General features: G+C 41.8%; 1 protein-coding gene and 1 long non-coding RNA gene across 11 annotated transcripts in view; one reads left to right on the top strand and one right to left on the bottom strand.

Annotated features, from left to right (window-relative positions):
- LOC138736914 (PC3-like endoprotease variant B) overlaps positions 1–19,322 on the bottom strand; it is a 1,109,211-nt gene that overhangs the window by 885,575 nt on the left and 204,314 nt on the right. The gene's annotated exons all lie outside the window — the stretch shown is intronic.
- LOC138737712 (uncharacterized) overlaps positions 10,553–19,322 on the top strand; it is a 75,411-nt gene continuing 66,641 nt past the window's right edge. The window contains exon 1 of the long non-coding RNA XR_011341167.1: positions 10,553–13,602. This is a non-coding gene — a long non-coding RNA (uncharacterized lncRNA). The remainder of the gene's footprint in view (positions 13,603–19,322) is intronic.

The raw sequence follows: 19,322 nt of genomic DNA, 5'->3' as shown, positions 1-19,322 counted from the left end.
TGTAGCCTCATGACTGCCTTGAATATCTCTGCATGCCTCAATTTTTCTTCCATTTCATGGTTGAACCACTAGATGGGGAAATATTGCAGATGTCAAGAACTTGGTCTTAATGTGATAAATAAAAACTCAACGCTTTATTTTTCATATGCAGCAGCCAATCACGGAGAAGAAATGGAAGAGACTGTACCCCAGATTTCTCTGTCCTTGAAGCAACAGAGAAGTTTGGGAGGAGAGCAGAGAAGATGGAGAAACATCAAACCACATATCATGGGAACCACATCATGCTGCAAAACCAATGAGTTCTTTTGAAGATTCTGCCTCAAAATAGCCTTTATGACTTTCATTTTAAAGTTGGCCATTAGCTTTTCAAAATTTATATTTGCATTAAAAATGTTATTGAGTACATAATAAATATCATCCTTAGGGTTTCTTTACTGCTTTAAAATAAATCAATTAGGGCTTGAGTGTGAGCAGTGAACACAATACTACACTCTTGAAAAGCAATTTCATATTCAGAAAATATAGATCAAATGATCTCCTTGCTCTTCGATTGATTTTAGCTGGCAGAAGCAGGTAGAATAAATATTACTCAATTCCCATCTCACATCAAGTTTTATAAATTCAATGAAAATGAAACTTCTTTTCAAGATAGTATGCGATAGAAAATGCACTTCAATGAACCCTTATAAAACTTGGGTAAGAATTTATCCGCAGTTCTATCCAAAAACTGTGCAATATGACATATGGAATGTGGCAGAATTTGTTCTGTGTTCACAATGCTTTCCATTGACTTAAAAAAAAGACCTGGAATTTAAATGCATAATATAATGTATTTTATGCATCTTTAATGCATGGCAATATTTATAATCCTATAAGGTTTCTCCTGCATCATTAATGCTCAACATTATTAATGAGAATCCAGACAGATGCACAACCTTATTCTTTTATCCGATGGTAATTCAGTTAAAGAACAAAGAAATGCCTGACATCATACGAATATCTTGATTAATGCTTTCATGTTCTAAAAGAAAGACTTGCTTTTACATTGAACCTTTTATGACTTCAGGATGTCCCAAAGCACTTTACAATTAATTCACTGCACCGATGGCTGCATTGTTGGAAATACAACAGCCAATCTACACACAGCAACATCATAATTACCACATAATCTAATGCAGTGAAGGTGGTTGAAGAATGATATTGGTAAATGTTATTTTTGTAAAAATCCTGTCATTTCATAGACACCATTACTACAGCCAGTTTTTAAAAATGTGAGATTTATTTAATTAACCAAATTTAAATCCTCAGCTAATCAATGAAATTTAATCTCTTGTATCTGGATCCTTTGTCCAGGCCTCTCAAACTCAAGTCCAACAATATAACCACTTTACTCCATGGGAAGTTGAGGTCTTGAATAGGATGGATTGTCTTGCAACTAGAACCTGACCTTTCAAAGTGATTGTAGGAAACATTTCTCAATACAAAGGGTAGGGAAGTTGGAACTCTTCTGCAACTGACAAATACCGTAATAGCAAATAAATTCATCAAATACTGACTTACAGATAAAAGTATGTTCAATTAAGACAAATTTGACAGCTTTGAGTAGAGCCATTACAAGAACATTGTCCAGATATAACCAGAACCACTGGCCAACCTTCATCAAAAAATAAATTCAGAAAATTGATTTTAAAATCTAATTGCTTAACTCTCACTAGAGCAGATTCTATCCAGACCTTGGTAATTTCTGCTTCTACTTGTGCTCAGCTTGATGTTGATTGATTGTTTTTCAATTGCCACTAATCCAAATACAGAGAATTTCTTGTGAGACTTTTTTTTTTAACTCGGTGTATGAGTTATGAATGCAACAGTTCCATTGTGCTAGAGTATTGAGAAGTGATTATTATAAATTTGAGTCAAAAAATAATTAAATGCAAAAAAAAACATTTTGATATCATGTCATCAACATCATCAATCCATCACTTTTGACTCTTTGGCAGTGAAATTGGTTAGCCTCGCTAAAAAAAAGACATAGGGCTATGATAATCCATATCTGTCACACACAAACTGCTGTGACCCAACGAATGAGCCCAGTGTTCTCACATCTAGCACCAACAGGTTAAATTAATCATCAAGACTTCTCATACTCCAAAGAGGACAAAATTAAATACAATATGTTTCTGATTATCCGAAAACCACTTCACCGAAATTCTCAGTTATTCGCAAAAACTTTCAATGGTGACATAAGTATACGTCATCGACCAGGAGCAATAGAAATTCACCAAGACAATGGTATCTTAAAACAATATTTTTTATTAATAACTATCAATAATACATATCTTTCTTAAATCTAATCTTCACCCAAACTATATGCAAAAGTATATGTGCATCTGTGTGCGGGTATTACCCAAATCATTACAGCTTAGGCACAATTCTGAAAAGTCAATTCACAGTTCAGTCTTAGAAATCTTGTGTGGAAACTCAAAATCTTTAAACTGATGCTCAGAAGTAATTATGTAGTAGGAGAGACACCGAGTCATCAGACTTCTCAAAACTCACAAACAATTGATGAATTACTTTCATAGAAATGTTTCTTCATTCGAGTGATTTATCACAATTCCCCCTTTCCTTGCATAGAAGTTACGGAACTTGTGAGTTTTACTATGCGATGCTTCCACGAATCCAGTCAAGCATTAATCGAAATGACCACTAAAATGATCATGATACAAATGCAATCATGATCTTGCTTTCTTTGGCCAGCTATGGGTCAGTCAACAGTGACCATTATAATGAGTACAGCAATTTCTCTCCACTGAAAAGGACAGTAGCAGAAGTGACCATCTTACCCTAGAGTCACTTTAATTCTGTGTTTAGATTACTGTCTGAATACTGAAGGCTGTTTTTTAAATGTCTTAAATCAGATGACTTGCTTGAGCAATACTAATTCTTAGTTTCAAATTCCCAAAAGCACGAGTCATATGACAGATGATCATTTGTTTGTACAGGTGTCTCTTTGAGTAAACATTCCATTGTTTCAGTATTTCAATTGAACAATAAACAAGGTATTTTATAGCTTTGAAGTCATAGACAGGCTGTCTTTAGAATATTGTTATCTATGTGTCTTTCATGTTCAAACCCCAGTCAGTAACTCTTTAAAATATCACATATATAAAATAAATATGAAGAATAACATAAGCCTGTAACAGACATCACAAGTTGAAAAAGGTCTTTTTTTTTTAACTTTCTGTGCTCAAGTGGGGTTCTGATGCTCTGTTAGCATCATTATGAATCCAATGGAGTTCTGGTGCACTCAAGTGTTCTGCCAGCTCCATTTTGAATGTTGTTGCATTTATCTTATTATTTCATTTTATTTTATTTCTTTGTAATGTCATAAGATTATATTATGTATGTTTGCCTTATGATGCTGCTGCAAAACACTGAATTTTATCCGAGATCGGTGAAAAGAAGATGGATCAATTTATTTACCGATAGAATTCTCAGTTATTTAGCAGTTATAATTTACCACTGTTGAAACATTTGATGAAGTTATCGATTAACAAGAATGAAACTACAGGTACTCAACGGAAAATCTCGGCTAAAGCACCTTTATTCCAAAATAAGCTCTTTCCCGTTACAGTTAATAATCAACTTCTGAAGTTATGGAAACAAAAAGGAATTCAATGACTTGATCATGACAATAAATCCTGATCTCTGCATTTCTAAGCCTTCCCTTGTGGTTTTAACTGCTGATTCAAATATTATGCTGATGCTACTGGGCTGGGATCGGAGCGGGGGCCTCTGGCTCCCCAGCAGGTTCGGTGATGGCAGTGGGGAGGTGTCAGGGATCTGAGTGAGGACCTTGGGCTCCCAGACAGGTTTGGCGATGGTGGTGGGGAAGTGTCAGGATCAGTGACGGCCGATACAAATATTCTTCTGCTTAAACTGGGCTACTTAAAGTCATTTCTCAGATATCCAGAAAATGCAGTTAACCGATAAACGTCCAGTCCCAAGCATTTCGGATAATCGTAAATGTACTGTACAAGCAATCTCCTTAACTGCTCTCCTAATAATTATTCTTCACTAATTCTTCAAACCAACAAAGGACTCCGTAAAATGGTAAGGGGATTTGCCCTACCGCTAAACATCAGACTCTCTAAGCCTTCTGACCACATAACATGGCTGGATCATCACAGTCCAATATGATGCGATAAGCATCAAATCAGCATTCCACCGGGATTGGCATTTCAGCCTTCCAACTCTGCATTTGAGAGGTGTATGTGTGATGCATTCATAATCTTCCAAATACAGTGGACAATCTCAATGACACAGAGTTGACTGCACAAAATTCTAAATAAATAGGAATGCAAAGTGCCAAACAATGGCTGCCATGAATCCCAATTTCATGGTCATTAACTCTGATCTCAGCTAATCCAATTCTCCGAATTTATATAATCCTCTGAATCAAGGAACCTCACCCTGCTCTGAATTTAAAATTCACAATTGGTGAAGGGAGATAGAGACCATCTGATTCTCCCACTGTTTACATTTTTAGTTAAGTGTTCTGCTTTAGATAAATTCCGAACAATCCACGGAACATCACTAGATCCAAAGAGGGATCCATGTTGTTCTGACAGATTCATATGGAAATCAGGTGCAAACATATCACTGGAGATGAGAGGAGAAGATGCAAAGCTAATGCTATCTAAATCACATGGCATGCATCCTCAAGGGTTCATGATTTAAAACTTATCAAACAGAGCAATTCAGTAACCTTACAACACCACAACTTCCAAAACCTAAATCAAGGCATTGATGCCTGGAAAATAGGTGATCTATGGAAACCCACTAAGCTGTGAGATGTTTGTCATAGGGTGGTGTATATGCTGTTAATTTTTTTTTCCACTGTGACAAAATATTGGTCTCACTGGCAAATAACATTTCTCCAACCTGCAGTGAATAGTCAAAAGGATGCACATCATGTCTGAGGGACTGTCTATGGTATAAAAATATGATGGGTGTCTTTGAACAGTATGATCATCACTGGAGACAGAAATTATAGCACTGTGCACTTTCAATCTTGCTGCCATCACAAACCAACAGATGCCAGTCCTTAGAGACAGTGTAAGGAAATTGGCAGACTTACTCAACGTGGCAGAAATGGTGTAAATGATATTACAATTACATTGCAGGGCAATTTTCACTATGAATGAAGAGCAATACAATTTAAGAGCATTCAGGAACAGTGAATGAAGTTCATTATCCATTTATAATATCAACTGCTATCGGACAACTACTCCAACAACAGTGATGGAAATTATTTTACCCCATCAGATTTGAATGGGAAAAAAAATGTCGACACATAGCTTATACGACTGCAGCTGTACCAAAACTGTTAGGAAACAGCCCTCGAGGTTCTCAAATAACATTGAATATATCTTGTATGGTTTGGAAAATGATGGATTTTTAGGACTAACTATAGATTGCAGATGCAAACCCTTTGCAGAAAAGTAGTGGGCGAAGCAGATAACAGTTGCAATGTTATTAAAGATAATCTTATGTTATGATTTCCTTTATTCACGGGCAAGTTGAATTTTTTTTGTTAATTTAAAAATGTGTAAAAAATGTATTATTGATATTCTTCGGCTAATAAAAATGACCCTTGAAAGTGCACCCATGTCAGTTAAAAAGGCAACATTCCATTTTGGAACAAATGTTCCCATCCAATGGTATTGTTACCATGCCATGCTCTGGGATTTTATGAAAATTCAACCATGCCTGAATCTAGTCTTGTCACAGGAACAGTCTTTTTTGGAAAGCATAATGCCCCACTGAACTTGTATCATCTTACCTCAACTCTATTTTTCTCCCATGGTCCAATCCCTTTCTACCTACATCTGCAATACATCTCATGCCATACGTCACTTCAATGACTTCCAATTCCCTGAACTTGACCACCTCATTTTCACTATGGGCATCAATCTCTTTACACCTCCATTCCCCACACAGAAGGAAACAGAGAGGTCAAGAAAGGGGAGAGGGTCGCCGGAGATGGACCAGGTGTATTTGAGGTCAGGGTGAAAGTTAGCAGTGAAGTGAATAAAGTTGACCAGCGCATCATGGTAGTCCCTGACATTGATGTCAATGAGGCAAAAGAGGAGATTCAGAATTTATTGTGAAGAACAAATAATGAAATTTGTTGTTTAATGGTAGTACCACAATGCAAACATTCATATAATCTACCTTACAATAAAAATAGTGCGCAAAAAGTCAAAGTAAAGGCAGTGTCTTTAATTCATTGATCATTCAGAATTCAGGAAGAGGGCATGGCCTGGCTGATGGGGGTCCTTGAGGATAGCGTCTGCTTTCTTAAGACACTGTCTCTTGGAGATGCCCGTGATGTCACAAACTGAGTTAACAACCCTCTGCAGATTTTTCTTGTCCTGAGTGTTGGCACCTCCATACCAGACAGTGATGCAACCCGGCAGAATGTTCTCAAGGTAGACCTGTAGTAGTTTGAGAGTCTTTGGTGACATACTGAATCTTCTCAAAAACATCGCAAACTATAGCCACTGGTGAGCCTTCTTCAATATTGTATCACCAATGAGCCTGCAGGATAGATCCTCGGAGATGCTGATACCTAGGAATTTGAAAGTCTTGAAAGGACTTTGAGACCTTCTGTGTGGGGGATGGAGATGTAAAGAGATTGATGTCCATAATGAAAATGAGGCGGTCAAGTTCAAGGAATTGGAAGTCATTGAAGTGACAAATGGCATGAGAGGTATTGCGGATGTAGGTAGGAAGGGATTGGACCATGAGAGAAAAATAGAGTTGAGGTAAGATGATACAAGTTCAGTGGGGCAGGTGCAAGTGGAAACAATGAGTCTACCTGGATAATTGGGTTTGTGTATCTTGAGTGGGAGGTAGAACCGGGCAGTGGAGGGTGGGAATGGGAAACAAAGATGTTGATGGCCATGGGAGGGAGATTATTAGAGGTGATGAGGTCAGAGACAGTACTTGAAACGGTGCTTGATGTTCTTGGATGGGATTCTGTTGAAGGGGTAAGTAAGAGGAGGTGTCAGAGAGCTGTCATCTGGCCTCAGCAAGGTATAGGTCAGTGCTACAACAGCACCACTTTGCAGATTTGATAGTGAGGTTTGGATTGTTGCAGAGAGAATGGATAGCAGCGCGTTCAGAGGAGATGAGATTAGAATAAGAGAGGAGAGTGGTGCAATTGAGACAGTTCACGTCTCAACTGTAATTGGAAAAAAAATATCCAGTGCAGGCAGCCAGCTAGGATGAGGTAATGAGTTTGGTGCATGCCACAATACTGAACTCTTCTTCCATCATTTCCACTTCCATGTCCTCTTCCACAACCAGAATTGTCCATCCCCCACTGAAGACCACTTCTCCTGCTTTATTCTTCTTCCTCCATTTAGACACCTAGTGGTAACACCGACGTTATTTGAATATGCAGCTTTCTAATATGTCCTGAACTCATTAAATTGTGGGCAAAGGGGGACAAAGGTAAGACTGAAGACTGTCTCTGGGAGGGAAAGGTCAGAGGGGCTAGTAAAGATCAAGCAGGGTGTTGGTGGAGGAGGGAGGGGAGGGAGATCAAGTGCAGGGTTGGGGAAGTCAGAGGGTGTAGGTAGTAGGTAGAGGAGATAATTGGTAGGAGAGATCAGAGGAGGTCATGGTGGGTACGGGAGGAGGTGGAGGATGAGAAGGTAGAGGGTGGGGGGGAGGTGGACGATCAGTGGGTGAGGGAAGAAAGGAGGAGCTAAAATGGGGAGATGGAGTTAAGTAGAGAGAGGTGTGGGGGTATTGGGAAGGGTAAGAAGTGATGGTGGGGGATAAGCCTGTGGAATCCAGCAGTGAGGTCATCAGTGTATGCATCCCTTGATTTCATGGAGTTTTGCACTAGACAGGAATTAAACCTGAAATTTTGCAGACACTGTGATTGAAGGAAAAACACGATGCTGAAGAAACTCAGGAAGATTGCCGCACTTCCTGCGCTGATGCACAGGGAATGAATTAGTTGTTGGAGTGAGTCACAGCTTTGAATGTAAGAGTTTTCCAAATGAAATCCTCTTTTGAATTGTTTTTATTGACACATTATGCCAAAATACAGTGAGTCATTTCATTTTTCCTGCTATTCAATCACTCCAACTCACACAGAAAAATGGGACGTGACCTGTGCCGGAAGCAAGTCCATGTGAAAGCACGAATTGAATTTAGAACTCTCCAAATAGTATTTTTAAACCTCATGTATCTTATCATCGAAAGCATTCTCCTTGAGTTGGAGTTCAAATATACTGTGCCATTTAGGCTTTTTAATCACCCAGCATTTGTGATTTCAGCCAGCATGTCCTACAGAGCAAGATAGCAAAAAGACAAGATAGTCAACTCCTGGTTCTTTAAACTACTATGGCTTACTACAAAAGCTTGAAAATGATAGAGGGTGACACTGTCATGGTCATGTACTTACCTTCGTCGGGAGCAGTGGCGGCCACTGCTGATGACGTAAGCGATGTGACATGCGGGGATAATAGCACGAGTGTGTTGTCAGATGATGCATTTCAGATACAGGAGGAGAGTGAGAGTGTCAGGATCACCTGTGTGGCAGTGAGCCAATGAGAAGGCCAGAGGAGTTGTGGAGTTGAAGAATGAAATGTTGAGTCTCGTGAATAATAAAAGAAAGTTGACTTCATGGTGTGCTGAACGAAATGAGTGAGTGTATTCTTTATTTATTAGTAAGCTGTAGTCAATCAGTGCTATTGCAAAATGGTGACCTTATGAGTTCACAGTACATTCAAATTTAAAATTGTGATGAAGATAAATCCTTTACACGAGCAGTTGGGGAGGTCAAACTAAAGATTCTCTCCCCTCCCTCCACCCCCCCCCCCAATCTTTTTAAATAAAACACCATCATGATTTATGATCCTCGAGTACACTTCTCTGCAGATTGCCTGTGAAGTGTCAGATATCTTGGTGGATCCAGATGGTAATCAACAATATGATATGCTTAAGGTGGCTACTCTGTGGTGTACTCAGCCATCTAGGGAGACTTGTATTGTCCAATTACTAACTGATGTCAGACTTGGTGATAGGCAATCTCCACAGATGTTGAGGAAGTGATGCAGGCTAGCTGGAACAGATGCTGTTGATGGCAATTTGTGGAAACAGAGGCTCCTTGAATGTTTACCTCATCATGATCAAGAGCATTTAGTGAGCATCTTTTCAATGTCCACCCTCGATCAGTTGGTGGATCATGCCAAGCTTGTTATGTCCATGACCTCTGCATTGAAAATAAAAGGATTGGCTTTTTCCCATAATCAATAGGACCAAATAAAACAACTACTTACTGCACCTTGTGAAATGCCAGCATGTTCTCATTTGAAGATAGAGTTGGAGCAGCAATGGCAGCACTGACTACACAGGTCCAGGTCTTGGACACGCACTGGAATTCCTTCCGTCAACCTGGTTTCATTTGTGGTGGTTGAGGATGTGGTAGAAACGACAGGTGGTGTATTTGTTGGAAAATTCATAAAGTTGGTGCTTCTGCCTGGTACTGGCAGCCACCTTGCAACTTCTACAAATGGCAGCCAGGAAACGATCAGGCCTGGGAGTAGAGGCAACTGCAGACCTTGGGCACATCATGTTTTCCTCAAAGACTGTCTCTCAGGTGTTCAATTTATTGTTGATTCCAGTGCAGAGATTTCAGTAGACCCTCCATCGATCAAGGAACACAGACACCCCAATATGTCAGGTGTTCTTTCAGCCATCTCAATGATTCTCGGATTCAAACCTATGGCTAGAGATCTCTCTCATTGGATTTTGGTCTCAAGACACCTTTCCAGTGAGTTTTCACTGTTGGAAACATATCAAATTCCATATTTGCAGTGGATTTCTTGTCACTTTTTCTATTGGTGGATTTGGAAAAAAACAATCACTGCTTCATGGACCATAGCTCTTGTATGCAAGTGAATTGCATCTGGCATCTGTCCAATGTGGTTAACCACCCGATGAGCCTCCAACCTGTCTCCTGCCTTTTCCGAGCCTTGCTCAAGTCTTTCCCTCGCCTAGTGACCCAATTGTACCATCACACAAATGTTAAACATGCAGTAACGCACCATATAGAGACTCGGGGTCCTCCAGTGGTAGCGTGGTAGCCTATCTTAAATTCGCAAAATTGGAATTCCAACACATGCAAGAGTTGGGCATAGTCTGCAATTCTGATAGCTGCTGGGCTTCACCGTTGCATACGGTTCCAAAACAAAATTCTCCTGGGGATTGGCAGCTGCGGCCTTGTGGTAATTATTGTACTGTGGCAACACACATCTTCATGGCGAACCAGCCCCGCTTGTGTTGCCATGTGGTGGGGCAGCCATGGGGAAATGGCGTTATCAGAGGTTTCTCTCTGATTCCAGCATCCCTTCCAGGGTGCACCCTGGGCAGCGATTATGATGTCAAAATGCACCAGGTGACTGAGCTCCTGCTGCCCTTAAAGGGGCATGCTGAATTTGAATAAAAACAGTCATTAACAACCCTCAACGTGGTGGCTGTGTTTCTTCCACTGCTCATACCACCACAGTGGTGACCCTGACGAGCCCAGACGTTTTTCTGGACTCAAAACACCACGGATTCAGCAGAGGTTAATGCTGTCTCCATCAAGCTACCCACCTTTTTGACCCACCAACCGAGAACGTGGTTCGGGCAGGAGGAAGCACAATTTCAACTCCGCAACATCTCTTCAGACGCCACGATGTTCTATCATGTCGTGAGCACTCTGCCCAAGATACGGCAGTGAGGGTGGACGACATCATCCACCACTCCCTCGCTACGGACAAGTACACCGCCCTTAAAGACCTGCTGCTTGGAACTTTCGGGCTAACTCCCCAGCAACGGGCTTCCAGGCTCCTTCACCTAGATGGGCTAGGGGATAGTAGTCCATCGGCGCTGATGGATGAAATGCTGTCCCTGGTGGAAGACCACAAGCCTTGTTTTCTCTTCCGCCAGATATTCCTGGAACAGATGCCGGAGGACATCCAGCTGGTCCTCACAAATTAAGACTTCTAGAACCCGAGGAGAGCAGCAGGCCGTGCGGATGCTCATACCACCATATCACACAAAGAGGGAGAACGAGGCAGCCCTCAACCAGGTGGCACAACCAGGAGCCAGCCGACCACATGCCACTCCCAAGACCCAGCCAGAGGAGGGCCAGTCGACCTGGTGTTTCTACCACCAGCGATGGGGGGGGGGGGTGCAAGCCCATAAGTGCTGCCAGCCCTGCGGGTTTCAGGGAAATGATCAGGCCAGCCGCCGTTGATGGGTGCGACGGCTGGCCACACAAATAGCCTCTTTCATGTGATGGACAGATCCACCGGCCGTTGATTCCTGGTGGACACAGGGGCTGAGCTCAGCATCCTTCCCACCACAGCATTAGAGATGCGCACCCAATTTTGAGGTACAACCTTTCCACCATCAGGCATCAGGACCTATGGCAGCTGCAGGGCACAGATCCAGATCAGAAAGGAGAAGTTCCACTGGTGGCTCATTCTAGCCTCCATGGGCACCACGCTGTTAGGGGCTGACTTCCTCATAGCTCACGGACTACTGGTTGACATGAAGAGCAAAAGGCTGGTCAATGCCCAAATGTTCCACTCCACCTGACTGGACACAGCAGAAGCCCGCAGGCCCGAAATCGCCACTGTAGCCGCCACCAGGGTCGAGTTCGACGAGATCCTCCATGAATTCCCCGCCATCTTAGAGCCACGGTTCAAAGCCACCCTGCCCCAGCATGGAGTCTTCCACCACATCGCCACACAGGGCCCCTCACTGCATGCTAGACCCAGACGGCTGCCGCCTGAGAAGCTGCAGCAGGCAAAACAGGAGTTCTCCAGGCTCCAGGAACTAGGAATCGTTTGGCGCTCGGAGAGCGCCTGGGCATCGCCGCTCCATATGGTCCTAAAATCGTCCGGGGGCTGGAGACCATGTGGGGACTACTGTTGGTTGAACAATGCAACTACCCCCGACAGGTAACCGGTGCCCCACATATAGGACTTCTCTGCTAACCTCCACGTTGCACGGGTCTTCTCCAAAGTGGACCTTGTGCAGGGATACCATCTGATCCTGGTGCATCCAGATGACGTGGGTAAGACGGCCATTATTACCCCTTTTGGCCTCTTCGAGTTCCTGCATATGCCCTTCGGTGTAAAGAACGCGGCCCAAATGTTCCAGCGTCCCATGGACGTGGTTGGAAAAGACGTGGACTTTGTGTTCATTTACCTAGACGATATTCTCATTGCCAGTCGCAACTGTGATAAACACAACGCCCACCTCCGCACACTCTTTGCCTGGCTGGTGGTCTTCAGCCTCACTGTCAATGCGGCCAAGTGCCAGTTCGGCAAGGAGTCCCTCCAGTACCTGGGGAACACCATTTCAGTGGCTGGGGCCACACCGGCGCCGGAGAAGGTAGCGGCTGTTCAACGATTCCCCAAACCCTCCACCCTGAAAGGCCTCGAAGAGTTCGCAGGGATGGTGAATTTTTACCATCATTTCATCCCCGGAGCCGCGCGCACCATGCGCCCATTGTTCGTGCTCATGGCCACCAAAGAAAATACTTTATCGTGGTCAGAGGAGGTGGACAGGGCTTTCATCATGACAAAGGAGGCTCTACCCAGTGCCATGCTGCTGGTGCACCAGAAGCGCACACGGCGCTCTCCGTGGATGCCTAAGCTACGACAGTTGGGGCGGGGGTTCTGGAACAGTGGCTCGATGGACAATGGCACCCGCTGGTCTTTTTCAGCAAGCTGCTGCTTCTGCCAGAGCTCAAATACAGCACCTTCGACCGAGAGCTCCTGGCACTGTATTTGGCCATTCACCATTCCTGCTACTTCCTCGAGGACAGACCATTCACAGCCTTCATGAATCACAAGCCCCTCACTCAAGCACTGGCGATTCCCAATGATCTATGGTCCGCCAGACAGCAGCGCCACCTCTCATACGTGTCTGAGTTCACGACCGACATCCAACACAGGGCCAGCAAGGGCAATGTAGTAGCAGATGCGTTCTCCCGTCCAGCCATCAACACTCTCTCGCCCAATCTGGATTACGAGCAACTGGCTCAAGCTCAGAGGAATGATGCAGAGACGTAGGCCTTGTGGACCTCCATCTCGGGCCTCAAACTCAAGGATGTCTGGGTGCCCAGCAGCCCGGACACATTGCTCTGCGATGTCTCAACAGGCATGCCTCGCCTGGTGGTCCCGCCGCACTGGAGGGTGGTTTTCAGTTTGATCCACGACCTTGCTCACCCAGCGGTAAAGACAACTGTGCAGATGGCCGCAGAGTGGTTTGCATGGCATAGGTTGAAGAACAAGGTGGGGAACTGGCCAGGAACTGTACCAGGTGCTAGACCTCCAAGGTCCAGCAACACACATGTGCCCCCATCCAGAACTTCGACCCAGCAGTTTGCAGATTCAAACACATCCACGTTGATGTCGTAGGCCCCTGCCAGTGTCCAAGGAGGCTCATTACCATTCGCGGTGTTGGATCGGGAGATTAATTACTCCAACCTACTCCTATGTGGCCAGCATCACCTGCAGGGTATGTGTTGAATGATTTACAACATTGTACTCATGTTCCTCTGACATGAAGCTGTTCGCAAATCACTTTAGCCCTTTTACGATGGTCCTTTTCAAGTCTTACTTTTGTGATCGACAGGAATGGAAAAGCTGACACCTGTTTCTATTTAGAGGTTGAAGCTAGCATATATTGATGGTCCATGTTTTGCTTTGGAGCCAGTGGACTAGTTGCACCCTTGTCAGTCAGACCATGCATTGCCATCTTGCATTATCGTACGAGGTTGGGCCAAACTGTCAGCCCTCTGAACTGTTACATAGCGAGACAGTGGCAATCAGTCACCTCCTTGCATGGCTCAGAGGCTTGGGGGCGGAAGTGGGGGGGGGTGGCTGTCACGGTCGCATACTTACCTTTGTTGGGAGTGTTGCCGGTCGCCACTGATAACGCAATAATAGCGCGCATACGCAGGTGTGTTAAGCTTCAGTACATGGATGATGAATCTCAGATGCAGGAGGAGGAGAGTGTCAGGATAACCCGTGTGGTAGTGAGGCAATGAGGTCAGAGGAGTTCAGTTGGGTAATGCTTGGCGAGTTGAAGAATACAATGTTGTATCCAGTGAATAATAAAAAGAAAGTCGACTTCATGGTGTGCTGAAAGAAACGAGTGAGTGCATTTTTTAATTTGTTAGTATGTTGTGGTAAGGATGTGCTGTTGCAAAACTAAAGAGACATATTTACATTTATATAAGCCTAGTGTTCTTCATAACCTATGCGGGTGAGGGAAGGGACTTGGTTTTGCAGCAGAATACATTTTTTTTAGTGTAAGAGTCCAAGTCAAACCCACGGCCACTGTAATTTTTGGGGTACTTCAGATACTTCAAACTGTATTGCTTCAAGGTTTATAGCTCGTGGTTACTTCTCACGCAGATTGCCTGATGACATCTACAAGGTAATATACATTGCTCTTGGTCTTCCCATCTTCATACTGAAGAGACCCGACTACCACCTTCTGTGTGTTTTTTAAGACAGCAATGTTGGAAAAATTTATGAACTATTTAACTTAATTACTCATCTTGTGGTCATTTACTCTGCACGCCTTAAGTTCCTGTGCGCGTTCGTCCCAGTGCTTTTATGTGGAGCAATGTGGCCTGAGTCATCAGCTAATCATCAAATTCAAGAGGTGGGTTTTTGTACTGTGATTGAGCTTGCAAGCTTTTCCCAAAAAAGGTCAGGATAAATCACGGTGCAGGAATTGACTAAGAATTCCTACACTTTCCTTTTCAGATTGCACAAGTCATGGAATATTTTGTTGATCGTGCTGGAACATGCCTTCAGTCTAAAAGCCCCAAATGCCCAATAGCCTCAGGAGCAGCAGAAAAAGGCATTGGTTTTTAGGAACTTGGGTAAAGGGGAACCAAATCACAGGGGAAGGAAGATGGTAGAAGGAGGAGTTTGTAAGATGAGTGTGAGGTGATGATAATCGCATCTTCTTTCAGCAAATGCCCAGCACTGTGTGTAGTTTTGAATGACTTATTTTTCCTGTCCATGTTAACATGTTTCCTGTAATTAAAAAGGATGAGAAACTCTGCCAGGCTTTAAACCCATGGGCCCATAATTCCCCAAACTCTCTCTATCCAGCAAAATAATTTTTTTAAGGTGTATTTCATTGAAAATTGTTGCAGCAAAAATTACAACCCAGCATATTCCTTACAAATAGCCTATTCTATATCAACAATTGCAGCAGACCCAAGGAGTGTTACAACCACCTAATCCAGAAATAAATAAATGTAATAAAAGATGTGTTCTGATGAGTATTCTCCTGATGAACAATTTTAAAAAAGATGAACTGGACCATTCACATCTCTAATGCAATCTTATTGCTGATATTCCCATCCTATCTCCACTTTGCAAAGGAGACCTTCAGTGGGAATCTCTCAGGGCATATAGGCTGGTTTCTTTTCCTTGTTTGACATGTCACATTCAACTTCTACTTCCTCACTCTGCTCTCTACATTATCACTTTACTTCCTCCATCACACCTCCAGAGTCAATCTCATCCACTCCCTTTCTATTCATTTTTCTCTTAGTAATAGTATCTTTCTACTCAGCTTCTTTTATGTCCTTATTTCTCATTTTTCTCTCTTCACTGATGTGGTGATCGTGGCCTTTCGGCATTGGGCATTTTGGCACCCATTATTGGGCGCTGGATATTTTGGCAAAGGACATTTTGCAAAAAAAGACTTATGTAGCCCTTTGGACATTTTGGCACCCACAGTTTGGCACTGGCCCAGCTCGCTGCCCCACTCACCATCTGCTACTGCCTGAACCCCCAATGTTCAACTTCCAGCATTGCAGCACTGCCTGAAACCCCAGTGTTAGTATTTACAAGGCCTGGCTCATAATTTTTACTTCATTGATTATTTTTTTAAATAAAAATTTTAATAATTTAATAATTTTTCCAACAACTGGATTCTTTTTAATGTGTTTTAATAATTTTAAATTCAATTAATATATTCCATTATATGTAATTAAGCTTACAATAAGTATATCATTATAATTAACTAAAATCCCTTGCTTTTGATTGTTCCCTGATTGTTTTTAATAATTTAAATATATTGCTATAAGCTATGAAAAGCCTTTGTTTGCCAAGGGAGTGGTTTCGTGGGCAGGGGGGGGGGGGCATGCCTGGGGTTCAGGCAGTGCAGCAGGATAGAGTCGGCCAACAGACAGTGAGTAGGGCAGGCAGGCCAAAATGTCTGGCACCAAATTGTGACTGCCAAACTGTAAGAGCCAAAATGTCCAGCGCCAAAATGTCATAGATCCATGGGCTTTCCATGCTCTGCACCCTTCAACTTCACCAATTACTGCTTTCAAGCTTTGACCTTACTCCTCCAAGTTCTACTTTCACTGTTTCCCATTTCCTGGTAACTCTTCCCATTCAATTATCAGCTTCAGTCTTCTCCCTTATGTTTAGGACTTGCTCTCCTGTTATTATTCCAGTTTTGGAAATAACTATTGTTACGAGTCCAGAGGACACCAAAACCCAGCAGCAATAGATATTCATAAATACAAATGGTTACCGAAACAAAAGTTGCTTTTAATTATCTTTAAACATGAAAATAGAATCCAACTTTAACTTATCATTAATAACTTACTTAACCCCCCTTCTAATTCAAAGCGCACGTGTATGTAATGTGTGTGTAGGTTCAGAAAAGTTCTTTGGTTCACAGTCCAATCTCACTTCTCACTCCTCCAAGTTCACTGGTTAGGGTTAGGCAATTCTTATACTGTGCACAGAATTTAACATTAATAAAGTTCACCAGGCTTTGGTGCTTGAATAGTTACCGCTCAGGATGGTTCTTGTCGGTTTTCAGAAAAAGATTTGTTGAACGATGATATCCACAACTGATTCCTTTTTAATCTACTACCCCAGTGTCTTGCTGACAAAATTTTCCCCTTCCTTGCCCCAATTTATCTCCCATCTATACACTCTGTCACACTATCAAGTATTATGTGCATGAGAACACTTCAGTAGAGCAATTCTCCAACACAACATTATGGTGATTAAAAAATGACACCCATGTTATTATCGTTTAGCTATGAGAATCTTATGATCATTGAATTCATATTATTATTTTAGTTTTTAATTATTTTGTGTTCAAGTATAGATGCTGGTATTAGAAAATAGAACACTCTAGTCTTTATGACTATTGGGGTCAGCACCAATCCCTTCCAGTAAAACGTCGGTGAAACGAAAGGCAATTTATATTATGTCCTGCTCTGCTTTTCAAGTTGTTTTAAGCATCAAAGGAGCACACATTGGATTAGTTATTAGTTTTGGGTGATGGTATAAAGTGCCCAATATCAATTTATTGACTTCAATGGAATTGAAAGTTAGGTGACACATATACCAGACAATCAAATTAATAGAACTTACTAGGTGAAGTCTCTTATACAAATACAAAATGAACCCACCATATGATTTTTTATTGCACACCTAACTGAGCAAATTAATTTTGTAACGCAAGAAAAAAATCTATTTGTTTCTTTAAGCCCCGCCCATACCCTATGATGGCAACTCCCACAAATGTTATCTTGCAGAGAAAAATACCATGGATGGTGGAATCTTTGAAATAAGATCAGAAAATATTGGAAATACTCAACATGTCAGATAGCATCTGAGAAACAGAGTTCACCTTTCCGGTCAAGACCTTTCATTGGAAAATTGATTTTCAAGACCTCTGGTGCCAATTAAATTGAAAATGATAGATGCATTTCTTTACTTGCACAGTTAACATTTCAAAATTGTGCTTTTTAAGAGATAGGCAGATATCTCTTAAAAGAGCTGGGAAATACTTGCAGGCATGAGAATAGTTTGTTAAAATTTTTCTTTTGCATATTTTTCTCATAAACCTAATGTGAATATAAAGGAGTCCCCAGTTTAATTGAAGGATTGCGTTTCTGAGACAGGACTTTTGGCCATCTGTTCCACTATGAGCTACCATCACAGAGCTGATTGTTATTTTAAATAAAACAGAAGGAAAGGGTACCAGTCCATCCTTAAAATCTCAAATGTAGAATTCTATAAATGCTACATATAATTTGAAGTAAATAATTTTCAGTAAATAGTTCTTTAGGGTGTTATTGAAAGCCATTTAAAAAATATATTAGAATAGAATTAAACTGCATCCACTTCCTTGTATGCTTTGTTCACAGAATATTACGCAAATGAGACATTTTATTGATTGCATAAACAATAAAAACAGCAGTACAAATGAAAATATAGGTTAATACCATCCAGGAGGCATTTCAATCACACTGAAATGCTACGTAGTGCCCTATGCAGCACAGCCTGTGAGAAGCAGGCAAAGGCATTATGAAGGGTGTTTTTGAATAGGAATCTCCATGTGAGCCACACAAAATGAGCATAATGTGAAGCTAAGATATTATTCAGGAGGTCTTTTATTTGTCATATACACAGTGTGTTTTTCAGGTGTTTATGTATGTGTGCTGAAGAATCTGTTCTTTTTGTTCTCCATGCTGGACTCCAGAACATTATTTGTTTAACATTAATTTGAAAGCTCACCAACTGTGACATGCTTTCCCAAGTACAAAGCAAGGAGTGACCCACTCCATTTGCACAGCAAGATCAAGTGCATCCCAACCTTTTGCAACAGAAGGTGAGAATAAGGCATATTCTGAGACTGCTCACTGAAGGGAAAAGTGGGGCTCTTTACATATTGATACTGTCATGCAAATGCTTCTGGAGGTATAAGGGTAAAACAGTTCGATCAGCAAATGATATCATCTTGTTGTCCAATGTTTACCTTTGCTGTCGAGCAAAAAAAAACAGGGTTGGTGTAGGTTTTGTTTTAAAAGAACTCTGCAGTATTTCATTAAAAATACCTGGAAATAATGATGCTTTGCAATACATCCCCAATTAATTGTACTAAATGCACAAACTAGAAATGGCAGTGTGTAGAGCCTGTCTCTGAATTTCTGTTCATTTCCTTAATAAATGCAGGTTTTATAATCGAAAGTAGAATGCACTCCACTATTATATAGTTGTTCAGGAATGAATCTGGAAGTAGCAGTAGCCAAATTCAGTAAAGGATCATTGACTAACTTGGTCAGTGCATATGATCAGATCCTCATTGGTTTCAGACTTCCAGCATCCAGAATTTTGCAAGTTACATAAAAAAAGGTACAACAACAACAACAAATCAACAGGAAAACTGTTCTTCTA

Source organism: Narcine bancroftii, chromosome 6 (assembly GCF_036971445.1).
Source record: "Narcine bancroftii isolate sNarBan1 chromosome 6, sNarBan1.hap1, whole genome shotgun sequence".
Lineage (NCBI taxonomy): Eukaryota > Metazoa > Chordata > Chondrichthyes > Torpediniformes > Narcinidae > Narcine > Narcine bancroftii.
Note: the sequence above shows the minus strand (reverse complement) of the source record. Positions and strands in the feature narration are given on the sequence as shown.